The sequence below is a fragment of the Labrus bergylta genome, chromosome 15 (genome assembly GCF_963930695.1).
Source record: "Labrus bergylta chromosome 15, fLabBer1.1, whole genome shotgun sequence".
NCBI classification, from domain to species: Eukaryota; Metazoa; Chordata; class Actinopteri; order Labriformes; family Labridae; genus Labrus; species Labrus bergylta.
This window is the reverse complement of record NC_089209.1, coordinates 4,003,649-4,014,880: the sequence shown is the minus strand read 5'-3', so window position 1 is coordinate 4,014,880 and position 11,232 is coordinate 4,003,649. Positions and strand designations below refer to the sequence as shown.

The following is an 11,232-nucleotide window of genomic DNA, read 5'->3' as shown; positions in this document are numbered from 1 at the left end:
TCAGTGATGACTGTCAACTGTCAATTTCAGTGTTCAGGGGCAGTAATGTGAGTTAAAGGCAGCAATATTTAGATCAAGTGAACACAATCTTTGCTGTCAGGATTAGGAGAAGTCTGTTCTTCTTTTTCCCTCACAGGCGCCGCGGAGGGTCTAACCGCATTAATCCACAAATCTCCTCCTCTCTGGGTTTGTTTCTCAGATTCAGATTCTGATTCAGATTCTGCAGAAGCAAAACCCAGCCTCGTCTCCTCATCGGTCAGTGTATAACATTAAACAACTGTCTTTTATTTGAAAAATGTCAAAATAAAACTGATAAAAACACTTAGATGGCAACTGAGATCAATAACTTCTCAGTAGCGTTCAGTGGTAGAGAGCCTTTCTTACCCGCCAGGTGGGCGGTTCTATAAGAGTGTGACCGTCACGTCATGTAAAAGCTATGGAGAGAAAATGTTCACTTTCAGAAAAACTCTGTAATTTAATGGAGTCACAAAAAGCACACAGTATAATTAAGCATGACATTTTATTATAATTTTATAAAGACATGATTATTACAGACTGAAGATGGAAAAGTATAAAAAGAGATCTATGATGCTGATCCATATTTAAAAACATACATATAATGTTACCATGTTGGATGTTCATACTAAACCTCTGCAAAGTTTTTTAAACACAAGATACACAGATGTTGGTGTAATCCCCGGACGTGGTTTCCTGCTGCTCTGAACAAGATCTTAAAGGACGTCGTAAAACTTTGCCACCAACACATTAGATTAGAACAAAGCATGGAGCAAAGATGAAGGAGTTGCCCACCCGTCAGCTAATTGGTTCTGCCCCCAGGAAGTTTTTAGCAAAGCTGGACAATCAGAGAAATGTGGGCACGTAAAGAAGGCGGTCTTAAAGAGACAGCAGCTGAAATGAACCGTTTCACACAGAGGCTGATATGAGAGATTTTACCGACATAAATAAGAAGGTTTTTGAGCTACACATCTCACAACACTACTCAATAGGTGTCCCAGACTGACATGACTGACATGAAAGTGAGGATAATAGACCTCCTTTAAGTAAAACATACACATTCAATCAAATATATTGAAGCAACAATAAGACATGAAAGTTAATTTGACATAGTGATTCAAATTTGATTATTCTGACATTTAATGGAGTTAATGTATTAACTTCGGTTCGGGAGCAGGACCACGTCTAAAACCACACCTCCAATTACCTGACAGCCTACTTAACACCTGGTCACCTCACCACACCCTGTTTGCCTCAGATCCTTCTTCCCACCCTCCCTTCCCTCCTTCCTCATCAATTAACCCTCCTTCCTCATCCCTTCCCTCCTTCCTCATCCCTTCCCTCCTTCCTTATTTCTTCCCATCCAACTCGGCACACGCCTCTCCCTCGTCTCTCTCACTTCAGGTACAGTCTGGGGCCGTAATAAGTTCGGGTGGATTCATACCTGAGACGGAACCCCCACTCTGAGTCTCGCTCGCCCGATCAACCTCCCAGACCAGCCTGAAAGAAGACGGCCATCTCTCACCTCCACCCCTCTCATACACATACATCTGTCAATATATCATGTCAATACAATCCACATTAAATGTTTAAATTAATTCTGTTGTGGCGTGGTCCTTGCTAGTGAAAAGGCACTCAAAAATATGAAGAACTTTATACAAATGAAGCTTTCTATAAAAAAAAATATTTTCTTCCATGTTTGCAAAAACTGAAGATTAACCCAAGTGATGATCTCTCTCTCTGTTTGTCTCTCTACCTGCTGCAAACCTGCACAATATAGAAATGATTAAAAGCGGTGGATTAATGTATCTGCTGAGTGGATGTTTGTGTGGAAGTTGTTGATCAGTGGAGTCTGACAGAAGCAGAAGGTTCTCCATCATTTTCATAGTTCACTGAGCCTTCATCTCCATCATAATACACCTGTGAAAATACAAAAACATACGAGTTAAAATGGAGATAAGAAATGTTCCTTTTCTATATGAAGACAGTTCATATGAGGCTTTATTTCCAGCTCACAGTGATGTCATCAGGTGGTCTCTGGTTCCCTGAAAAATAAAGCACACAGAAACATTTCAGCTCTGACTTTAAGGTTGGTGGTGATAGGTGTGAATAAAAGTTGGTGTGAGTGTTTCTCACCTCGAGCTCTGAAGAGAAGAACAGTGATCACAGTAATCAGGAGGAGTTCAGCCACACGCAGAGCCAACATGACCAAGTCCAGAACAGAAGAACCCGTACAATCTGATGAACAGGAACCAGACGTTAATCAAATATTGAACTTTGCTAACAACTTTTGTATTTTCAAAAAACATAAACGTCTTCTAATGACAATAGATCTGAGTTCTTAAGATGATATGATAAATTAAAAAAAGATAACACGTGTCTGTATTGAACATTGAGAGCAGTAAAATGATTAAATTAATTTGATTGGGATTAATCCCAGATATTCAGCAGTTAATTAGGATTAATCACATTTCAATCATGTTTGAAATTCCATTATTTTGCATTTCAGAAAAAGAAAATTTACACTTTTATTTTGTACTTTCTTGAGCTAAGGATACTTTATTTCCTGTTTTGGATATAAACCCTCTTTTACTTTGAAAGAAAAGAAGAAACTTTGAGGGTTACAACTTAACCACAGAAAAAAGGAACTTGTTAAGGATGGTAAAGAGTTAAAGAGGAGGGTCATAATGTGAAATATTTGACGTCATTTGGTGGATATTACTTTTAAACTCGTCAGCTGAGCCGTCTGGGAGGTTTTTTTTAAAAAAGTGAAACAAGACATTCAAAGGCACAGAGGTGTCGTTCTTTTCCATCACTGTGACTACAGGGAGACACTTCTGTCAGTGTGGTGGTTTAGATACTGAGGGACTAAAGAGATCAGATAGGGATCAATGTGTCCAACAGCATGTTAGCTCCAAACTTCTGTCCTTAATCTGAATCAAACAAAGAGAGGAGAAAACAGACTCTACCTCCTGCAGCCGCAGTAGTTGTTGTTGTTGTTGGTGGTGGTCTTGTTGTTGTTGTTGTTGGTCTTGTTGTTGTTGTTGTTGTTGGTGGTGGTGGTCTTGTTGTTGTTGTTGTTGGTCTTGTTGTTGTTGTTGTTGGTGGTCTTGTTGTTGGTGGTGGTGGTCTTGTTGGTCTTGTTGGTTCTGGTTTGGTCTTGCAAAGTCAGCAAAATCTCCTTCAAACGACAAACACATCTATGCTGTGTCCTCCCTTTCCCCTTCATGAAACCTTGTCATTCTCCTCTCTTCACTCCTTCAATTGTCAGAAATGACTTTACAGACTGTGGTACACCACTCACCACTACCTTCTTTTTTGCCTCTGGTCCAAGGGAAAGCCATGTGAGAGCACTAGAACCATCTCCAAAGACACACATTTACATTTCACTTAAAATTGAACACATTGAGCTGCACACAAGTATTATTACAAAACTCAGACTAACTGTGTTTAAGGTACAAGAATGGAAAAATGAAATGAAGTTCTTGTAAAAATATTCCCCCCTAAATCGAGTTAAAGAGCTTTTTTATGCATTCAAAAGAAAACAATTCAACAACTGAACCCTCATGTCTCTCTCCTCTCTCTTTTAAGCGTCTAACCTGGAGCTGCATCAAGAGAACTATTCCTCAACTTCCTCTAATTAGTAAAGTGTAAATCTCTCACAGTGTTTGACAATCTTTTCTTTTTTATAACTTAAGTTTTTATTCATTTTTAACAGTTTTTTAAAACAATGCAGCACATCTTATACCAAAAAAATAAAAAAATAAAAAGGTACAGAGCACTTAGGCAGAGCATGCAAGTCATCTCCTAGCATGAGATAACAAAAATAACAAAATAATGCCACAGACATAAGAGAGGTACAACCACCAACATTGATCCATTCTATGACCTTAGTTTAACATGTTGCCAAAACAGATCCCATATCTCCGTCATCTTACCACCAACATTCATTTTTCCCAACATGTTTTCATATGAAGAGATCTTAACCATTTCGTCAGTCCATTCCTTCACAGTGGGGCGCCTGGGGTCCTTCCAATTTCGCAGTATAATTCTCGCGGCTGTGATAAATCCAACCTTTAAAATGCTAAATTTGGGATTTGTAACATTAGGCACCAATGACTTGTCACCAAGGAGGCAAAGCCTTGGGTGCACTGGGAGAGTGACAACAATCCAATCCCCCAGTATCTCCAAAATACTACACCAAAATGGATGCAGCATAGCACATTCCCAGATCATATGTAAATAAGTGCCCAGGTCGTTCTTACACTTCCAACACTGATTGTTATCAGCAATTCCCATCCTATGTAATCTAGTTGGTGTCCAATGAAATCTGTGTAATATTTTGTAATGAATAAGTTTCCCCCTGGCCTCTCTGATGTTTTTGCCCACATTTGAAAGAATATCTAACCACTCATCATCTTCAATGGTAGTTGCAAAGTCCTTCTGCCATACCAGTTTGAGATTACTGCAGCAATCCCCTGAGGATTTCTTGTACATTTTATAAAACACTGAGGCTTTATGATTTACCTGAGGTGACTTGAAAAACTGAATCAAGTGATTAAGTAACGGCTCTCCATTCTTACATATGCAACCAAGACAGTGCCTCATCTGTAAATATCTCCAGAAGTTTCCTTTATTTGTAAGTTTGTATTTCTTTTGAAGGTCCTGATATGACATTAATACCCCCTTTTCATATAAATCGCCTATTGTGTTTATTCCCTTGGATTGCCACTCCTTCCAGTATGCTGTTTTCTTTCCGATGCGTAATTTAGGGTTGTTCCAGAGTGAAGAGTAATTTAAAAGTTGTATGAACTGCACTCCACACACTCCTTGAATAGGACATTATGGGATTTGAATTATTTTCTACCTGTTGGGATAAAATGGTAATGGGGCAGTATGGATTGACTACGCTCTGTTCTATGTTTATCCAGTCTAGGTCTATATCTGCTCTGACCCAATGTTTCACCAACTTGATTATTTCAAAAGATAGGTTATATACTTTGACATCTGGCAAACCAAAACCTCCCTTGTCCCTGTCCATACACATCCTGGACATTTTAATTCTCGGTTTCTTCTTATCCCATAAAAAATCGTTAACAAGTTTGTTATAGTGCTTATGTATTGAATCTGGAATCTTTAAGGGTATCATAGAGGACAAATAATTAAACTGAGGAGCTACAATCATTTTAACCACATTCACCTTGCCCCAGAGAGATAATCTTAATGCTCCCCATTGATCTAAATTGTTTTTTATCTTGCCCAATAAAGGATTATAATTTAGAGCAACCATTTCATCTAGATTCTGACTGAGTTTGATCCCGAGGTACGTCATTCCCGTTGGAACCCATTTCAAATTGAATTGAGATATTGTGTTAGTATTACATAGCCTCAGATTTGTTACAGTTCATTTTATATCCAGATAGCTCCGAGTACAGTTGTATAGTACTCATCAGATGTGGCAGAGAGCCAGAAGGGTCACCTATCAATAATAAAATGTCGTCCGCATAAAGCATCAGTTTATGTTCCCTTCCAGCTCCCCCCACTCCTCTAATATTTGGATTTGCTCTGATCATTGTTGCCAATGGTTCCAAAAAAATTGTGAAGAGCAGCGGAGAGAGGGGGCAGCCCTGACGTGTACCTCAGGAGACACTGAAAAAGGGGGAAATCATGCCATTTGTCATAACTGCAGCCTTGGGACAGCTATAAACTATATTGATCCATGACTTAAAAACCGAGCCGAAGCCAAAAGAAAACAGAGCCGTATTTAGGAATTTCCACTCTACCCTGTCAAATGCCTTTTCGGCGTCCAGGGAGATGGCAGTAACGGGGACTCTACTCTGAGAATTCAGACAGATTAAATGTAACAACCTCCTTAAATTATCAGTTGAGGACCTTCCTTTAATGAAGCCCACCTGATCAGCATTAATTATAGAAGGTAATACTTTCTCCAATCGTAACGCCAGAATTTTTGTGAGTATTTTGCAGTCCAAACTGATTCGACTAATTGGCCTATAGTTTGAGGGATCAGCTGCATCCCTATTCTTTTTTGGGATTAGCAAAATTAATGTTTCATGAAACGTATTGGGCAAGGATTCGAGATGAAATGCTTCTGAGTACACTCATGCTAAGACGGGAGCTAATATATCCAGAAATGTTTTGTAATATTCAATGGGAAAGCCATCCATGCCTGGAGACTTCCCCACTTTCATAGTTGCAATGGCTTGTTTAACTTCATCCTCTGTAATCGGTGCCTCCAAGGACTCTGCATGTTGTTGAGAGAGTTTAGGCAATTTTATGTTTGAAAAGAATTGATCCAATTTGTTTTGTTCTTGGTTTACCTGTGAGGTATATATGTTTTCATAACATTGCTTAAAGACCCCGTTTCTTTCTTCAGACGATGAAACTAACACATCCCCTTTTTTTACAACAGGAATTACGTTATTGTTAGTCTGTTGTTTTAATTGTCTTGCCAGTAGTTTGCCTGCTTTGTCACCCCCTTCATAAAAAGTTGTTTGTAGTTGGAAAAGAGCATATTCTGTTTTTTTGTTAAATATATTATTTCATTTAAACTTCAGGTTACACAAGTCCTTGTATAAATCATCAGTATAATGCTCTGATAGAGACTTCTCCAACTTAATCATTTCCGCTTCCAGCTTTGACAATAGGCCCATATTTTCCTTTTTCCTTTTTCCTTCTGGATGAATGTGCAATCAATTTCCCTCTTATGTAGGCCTTAGAAGCCTCCCACACTGAGGAAAGTTTCTCTGTTGTCCCCACATTTAGATCAAAAAACATGGTCAGGTCCTCAGATAATTCTTTGCTAAACCCCTCATCACTCAAAAGTGCGATGTTCATCCGCCCCCTACCCCTCTTTCCTGTTTCGGCATTTAGTTCTATTTGAGTTTCGACAGGTGCATGGTCAGATAATGCTATAGGACCAATTTTACAGTCTATTACCTTGTCAATAGTAAATTTGGATAGGAGAAAAAAATCGATTCTAGAATGTGATTTGTGGCGGTGTGAATAAAAAGTATATTCCCTGTCACCTGGATTCACCAGCCGCCACACATCCACTAGGCCCAAGTCCTCCATAAGCATGTGTAAAGCAGCCCTGTCCCCAGATACAGGCAATATTTGACACTTGCTTCTGTCTATAACAGGATCAACTACCTGATTAAAATCTCCTCCCAAAATAATTTGTCCTTCTTTGGTGTCCAATACTTTGTTCAGCTCATAGATAAAATCCAGATCTTCCTTATTAGGTGCATAAATATTACAAAGAACCACTTTGATCCCATTTATAAGAGCATCTATGCAAATGATCCTCCCTTCCTTATCTTTAAACTCCCCCTTTAGGACAAAATTAAACTTTTTACTAATTAGAATGATTACTCCATTTTGCTTGCTGTTATATGACGAGTGAAACACCTGGCCCACCCAGTCTCTCCTGAATTTCAACGCTTCAACATCTTTGAAGTGTGTCTCCTGTACAAAAGCCACATCAACTTGTTTACCTTTCAGATAAGTTAAAACCCTTTTCCTTTTGATTGGACTACCACAACCATTAATGTTCCATGAAATTAAATGTACCATCCTCACATCCTAAACTTCATGCACAAAAGTGCAAATGTACCTGTCATACAGTGGCTAAGATATCTGAACTGAGACTCCTTTAATAGAAAAATAAATGGCTGTACTCTGTCCCTCTGCTCAGTAGACAGTAATAAATACTGACAGTGCTGCATGCTTGAACAATAAACAAACACCAAATAAATCAAACATTCCATTAAGGAAAACAAAAACATTCCTGCCAAGTTAACCCGAAGGCAAAAACACACAGGCAGGATAAATTCCCTAAAAAAAAAGAGAAACATTAAATAAAAAAAAGAAAAGGCCAACATTAAGGTCCGTGCTATGCTGCCTGACATACCTGGCTGCACACCTACAGTCATTAGGCTATCCTGCTCCGTTTTCACCCTAACATACCTGTAAAATTCTCTCCACCTGTTGCTGCAGTCCTGTCATATCTTTTCACCGCACCGTTTCTTCCCCACAGCGTTCCATTATGAACTTTTCAGCTTCCGTGCTGTCGGAAAAGGATTTCTTTTTCTCTTTCCATGTAAAGCGTAGGACGGCTGGACCAACCTGGGGGGTCTGTCCTCACTGGGTCTAGTAGTCGGGGCTCTGTGCGCTCTCTCAATCTCCATCTCCTCATCCAGCTCGAGTCCAAAACCGTCAGACATAATGCTTTGAATACATTTGATCAGGCCTCCTGCTTCTGCTCCTTCCTTTAGGCCTATCGGTCTAACGTTATTGCGCCGGCTCCTATTCTCGAGGTCTTCCACCCGGTTCCACAGCATCTCCACGCGTCTTTCATTATGCTCATTAGCATCTACTATCTGCTCGGTCGTGTCTTCTACATCGGAGATGCGACCCTCGGCTTCGGTCAGCCTTTCTTGAATGGCGTTAATGGAGTTTCTCAGCTCCGTTGTACTTTCTTTTATTGTTGTTACATCAGTGGCGAGCGCAGTTAGAGTTGTACTTATACGGCTGACCTCAGCGAGTAGATTCTCCATTAAAGGCTCCGAATTTCTCTGTTCCGGAGGCATGAGGTTACCCTCAGGCTGCGGGCTCAGTTTTCTAGCGGCACGGCTACTCGTTGTACTTTGAAAAGACTTTGACATATTACAGTTTTGAAACTGCCAGTCTAGAGAATTAGAGGCTACCCATATGGAAAAGAAATAGAAAATTTGTACTAAATGTTTATATTTTTATTTGAAACTTGTATGTTAAATGCATGAATTTCAAAGCAAGTACAAGAATTGAGTATACTCAAAATATCTTTTTAAACAGTAGGCAGTACCGGCATTTGCTCAAAACTCTTTAACATACTCTCTGTTTCTCCTTTGTTTGAATGTTAAGGGCTAAATGAGGTGTGTAGAGTGCATCTGTTTGTAATGGCAGTAGTTTGTTGTTGACAACATCCCCTTAAAAGAATAGGAATAGAATATGTATGTCCTCGACATGTCTGTAGGCATGACATATGTTAAAATGTTGAAACAAACTTAAAGATATTCCTAACTTGTCAAAAGTAAATTCAATTGTTATCTTATCGAGCAAAAAGTCTTGTTCTTTAAGACTAATGTTTACTGCTGCTTGTGTACTGCTGTAGGCATTGTAATACCTGCAGGGTTTGACTTTAATAAAGACTTTTGAATTAAAAGTTTGCCTAACAGCCCTGCTTTCAATATTACACACTTATACAAACTGCATTTACACCATTGTGTAGTAGGAAGTGTTTGGGTGCTGACCAGGCTAACCATTTCACCTGAAAAGTAGATATTGTTCAATTGTTTTACATATAACAATCTTATAAATATCATGTAAAAAAATGCATAGATTTATTTGTTATTTAATACATGTAACAACAAAAAAAAACACATAACATAATTTTGTCATGTAATGAGACTATATCATTTTTATAAAATTTTATTTGTTGGACAGAAACAAATCTTATAGAAAACATGCAGAAAGCATAGTTTTCATTAATTATTTGAGACACTAAAGATATAAAAAACATATATAAAAAGGCAATTATTCATGTAAAAATAATGTAAATCTTTAAAACAAACATGTATAAATATATATAAGAACATTATATGGACCTTATAAGAAAAAAACATCTTTTAATGCATTTTACATGTAAATTACATACATAATGTATGCTTAATTCATATACCGTATTTTCCGCACTATAAGGCGCACCTTCAATGAATGGCCTATTTTAGAACTGTTTTCATATATAGGGCGCACCGGATTATAAGGCGCATAGAATAGAACGTGTTTACAACTGAACAAGGCTGGGAGATATTGTGAATATATAAATATAAATACGTATAAAACGTAACGTATAAAACTACAAAAACAAAAGTACATAAGACGATTTCCCCAAATAATAAATTATTTCTTTGACGTTTCTCTTAACTCTCAAAACGTAGTTTTATACATAATGCATTCACAATAACTCAACGTTGTTCAAACGTTAATGTGCATATTCACAATATCTCCCAGCCTTGTTCAGTTGTAAACACGTAAAAGAAACACAGTCTGATACCGCTAATTCAAACGTTAGTGCAGGGGTGCCCAAACAGTCGATCGCGATCGACAGGTAGATCGCGATCGACAGGTAGATCGCGATCGACAGGTAGATCGCTGACTGATTCTCAGTCGATCGCGAGATGTTTTGTCAATATAAAATACAATTGTAAAATAGAAAAGTGATTTCAATTTCATCTCATTGCACTGTTTCCCACACACGATACCTGTGTTGGGAGCCCAAGTATACTTCCGACCTGTGTGTATTTAATTTTTCATTTATTCATGAAATTGCTGCGTGCATGAGAGAGCGAGCGAGAGAGCGAGCGGGGGAGCGAGAGAGAGAGAGAGCGCGCGCGCAAGAGAGAGAGTGCAGGCATGCGCAAGGGCGTGCAGGTAAAACCGGGGGGGTAAATGTTTTACCAAAAAGTCATATATAGAAACTATGCTACGAGTATTAAGCGCATTTGATGAAGCTGCAGCTACTTTTCTCTGCTCCTCTCTGCTGTCATGACTGTGAGCATCGCGGGGGACGAGACACACCAACAAACAGCGCACACGCACACGCACACGCACACACACACACACTTGCACTGGAGCGCCAGCCACCACGCGAACCTTTTTACTTTTTACTTTTAGTGCTACAGCACACAGTTGATCCGTGATCCGTACGGACCGAGGTGGGAACACACGTGATCCGGTCAAACGGTCGGTTGGACTTTACTCCGTTCACTCTCACCGTGTCTGCAGCTAATTTAACAAAAGCAAAATCATCTCACAGCAGCCTGCTGTAGTCTGTAGTCTGCATTATTTTTTACAGAACTCTCATTTATTATTTTCTGTTTGTTGTGTGAGTATTAAATGTGTTTGTAGGCTGTTGGTAAAGGCTATGGCTCACTATGTGGACTGGTAGATCTCGGCAGACTGGTAACTTTAAAAGTAGATCTTGGTTCAAAAAAGGTTGGGCACCCCTGCGTTAGTGCATAACTCAACATTGTTCAGTTACGTATAACACATAAAGCTCACTTTTTCAGTTCATTCCCCGTCCACGAATCCCTCGAATTCTTCTTCTTCAGTGTCCGAATTGAACAGTTGGGCGAGTACGGCATCCAACATGCCCGG

The 11,232-nt window shown here is 39.1% G+C and overlaps 1 long non-coding RNA gene across 2 annotated transcripts; it reads right to left on the bottom strand.

Annotated features, from left to right (window-relative positions):
* Positions 1 to 1,330: 1,330 nt before the first annotated feature.
* On the bottom strand, positions 1,331 to 3,024 carry LOC110003996 (uncharacterized). 2 transcript variants are annotated; one of them, XR_010668773.1, is made up of 4 exons: positions 2,985 to 3,024; positions 2,152 to 2,253; positions 2,032 to 2,060; positions 1,331 to 1,935 (listed from the first exon to the last, which is right to left on the bottom strand). It is a non-coding gene; the product is annotated as an uncharacterized lncRNA (long non-coding RNA). The 2 variants fall into 2 exon arrangements; XR_010668772.1 differs by lacking the exon at positions 2,985 to 3,024 and having other exon boundaries at positions 2,152 to 2,956.
* Positions 3,025 to 11,232: the final 8,208 nt, after the last annotated feature.